Below are 3319 nucleotides of genomic sequence, written 5' to 3'. Positions count from 1 at the left end.
AGAATGAACTGAAAAAGTTATGAACGTTTAATCCAAAGGACTAAAGTGGGGTGATCACTGTATTCTGGGGGGCAGCATGGTAAACTGGGAAGGCTACTGAATCACACTTCTGAGAGTGATCTGGGGGAAGTCTCTGAACCTCCCTGTGCCTCAACTTCTCAATCCGTAAAATGAAAAGCTTGAACTGTATGTATGGACTATAAGTGTGTGTGTGTGTGTGTGTGTGTGTGTGTGTGTGTGTGTATAAAGACCCTTTCATCTCTAGCTCAATAATCCTAGTATTTAAAGAGTCATCAGATGAGAGCAGCAATAGTAGACATAATCTACTCTCAGGTCATAACTAAGGACAAATGGTGGAAGTTATCAGGAGGTAATTTGTGGCTGTGTAAAGAAATCTTCCTAAAAATTAATACTGCCCAAAAGTAGAATGAGTACATTAAAATAGCAAGTTCTTTGTCACTTGAGGGCTTCAACTAGAACTTAAATGGTTAGATGTCATATATAGAAAGGACTTCTGTACAAATTCTAGTTGAACTTGATGTCTCTGAAGATTCTTCCAACTTTCTGTTTCTCTCATTCAGTGAATAGAGGGTCTGAAGTACTTTACTAGCTCTAAGAGCCCATAAGTCCCTTCTAGCACACCTTAAAGCACTACATAGCTAGCTAGTGGTGGTGGTGATGGTGGTGGTGGTGGTGACAACAATAGTAGTAGTAATATAAGAGAGGAAGATTGATGAGAAAACATTTAAATGAAAGTGACCCCAAGGAACAGGGTTCTGAATGTTAGTACATTAGCTTCTAGCAAGGTCTCCCCTCTTCTTCTGAGGCTTAGAAGAAGAAAGTAAGGATGAATGAGAACACTGAGAAAGTTCTAAGTTTGAAATACAAGAAGTGATAAAATTTGCACTGAATGTCTTCATCTCAATCAGTCATGATATCAGAAAGACAAAAGACCTGGATTGAACCCCAGCCACACATTCCCTTAAGCTACTTCACCCCAATTTCCTTATCTACTAATTGAGATGGTTGGATTAGGAACTGTCTAAGATTTCATCCATAAAGGGCCATTGGTTGGTCCTTTGTGAGCTCTGATGAAGAAGATGGAGTAGGTAAAGTTGGAGGCTTAAGGAGGTTTGGAACAGTTGTTTTGGTGAATGTTGAGAAGAAAGTAGAGATCAGAGACAATTCAGCATCAGTGGAAAGAAAGCCAGTCCTGGAGACAGGAGGTCCTGGGTTCAAATCTGACCTCAGATACTTCCTAGCTGTGTGACCCTGGGCAAGTCACTTAACTCCCATTGCCCAGCCCTTGCCACTCTTCTGCCTTGGAACAAAAAACACAAGTATTGATTCTAGGGTGGAACGTAAGAGTTTAAAAAATAATTCTAGCAAACATTTACATAGTGCTTACTATGTGCCAGGCACTGTGCTTAAGGGCTTTATAATGATTATCTCACTTAATCCTCTCAACTACCCAAGGAAACAGGTGCTATTGCTATCCTCATTTTATAGCTGAGGAACCTGGGGCAAAAAGGATGGGATAGACTAGGGAAAAGAACAGGGACACTATAAAGAGTTAGATTTCATCAGTGCAGGAGGAGTGGCTCCTGGGAGAAGCACAAGGATAGAATGGGAATTGTGAAGGACAGAGTGAAAGAGATGGACAGCAGGGAATTGGGACTAGATGGAAGGAGGGAAGAGTTGTCTGAGTAAATGGATACAAAATTCATGAGGGAGGCAGCTACAGGGCTAGACTTATGGATGGGGACATTCATGTGATCATCACACATTAGGGCATTATTATGTCCTGAGCTGGAGGGGTCTATTAGCTCTACAGGGAAGCTTGTTCCAAGTGGACAAGGAATTTATATTTGGGGGGATAAGCTTCTCTAAAGTTCAATTTAGAACATCCTAGTGACAGAGCATCCTTATCCTGGTGACTCTCACCTCAGGTTTTCACTCCTTGATTTCATGACTAGTCTGTGGGTGAAGAACATTGGATCTGGAAATCAGGAAACTTAACGTGGTTCCAAGTCACTTCTTTTTCTCTTAGCCTCAGTTTCCCTATCTAAAACCTGTTCAGGTTAGGGTAGATGACCCTTTGAGATCCCTTCCAACTCTAACTTTGTTCATTCTTTTGTTTTGTTTTTTTATCATTGACATTTTTATTTAATTAACTAATTTAGAATATTTTTCCATGGTTACAAGATTCATGTTCTTTCCCTCTCCTCCTCCCACCCCCTCCCATAGCCAATGCGCCATTCTACTGGGTTTGACATGTGTCATTGATCAAGACCTATTTCCATATTATTGATATTTGCACTAGGGTGATCATTCAGAGTCAATATCCCCAATCATTTCCCCATCAACCCATGTAATCAAGCTAACTTTGTGCATCCTTATTACTTAGCCCCCTGGAAATTATTTTTTTTAAATCTTAATAGCAATTAATAGGAAAGATAAATGCACCTGTGGCCATCACCACCTCCTGGGTGGCTGCAGCACCCACCAGGGGGTGGTAGCGCCCACTTTGGGAATCACTGGTGTAGAAGAAAGAAATATTCAATTCAAATTTTGCCTCCTATATTTACTGGGAGACGATGGTTAGTGAAATAGATAAAGCACTCACTTGAATTCTATGAGATCTGAGAGTCTCTTCTTAGCTGTGTGACCCTGGATGAGTGAGTTGAGCCCTATCTAACTCAGTTTCTTCATCTGAAAAAAGACAAGTCTATGATCACAAGGACAAGTCACTTAATCTCTCTTCTTGTTTTTGCTTATCTATGAAATGAACGCAGATATTTTGAAATACCCCTAAATTCAGAACTTTGATCTGAAGAGATAATGTGAAGTGCTTTGGAAATCTTCAAATGCACTCTAAATGTCATTATTAAGAGAATTATACCTGGGCACAGTAGACCAGGTAATACTTTAATAGTCACAGGATAAGACATGTTTATTATGGACATATTGGCTGGAATGGAATCCACAGAGCCTGGTGTAAGAGTCCCAGTCCTTGGCTCTCTCTGCCCAGGGTGACGGCCCCTTTGGAGTTCTGACTACATTCGTGGTGGATTCTAGCCAGTGAGGACACAGGATGGCAGGGTCTGTTAATTGGTTAAATTGGCTTTAATGTCTGTCCACCAGGTGGCAGAGGCATCATTGGGCCACACAAGGCCTGTTTTTCATTTTCTCCAATCTTTTCTTCTCTGGTGGCTGCCAGCCCTGGAGGGAGGGAGAGAGGGAGGGAGAGAGAGAGAAAGAGAGAGAGAGAGAGAGAGAGAGAGAGAGAGAGAGAGAGAGAGAGAGAGAGAGAGAGAGA

This window comes from Gracilinanus agilis, chromosome 3 (assembly GCF_016433145.1).
Source record: "Gracilinanus agilis isolate LMUSP501 chromosome 3, AgileGrace, whole genome shotgun sequence".
NCBI lineage: Eukaryota > Metazoa > Chordata > Mammalia > Didelphimorphia > Didelphidae > Gracilinanus > Gracilinanus agilis.
This window is presented reverse-complemented; position numbering follows the sequence as displayed.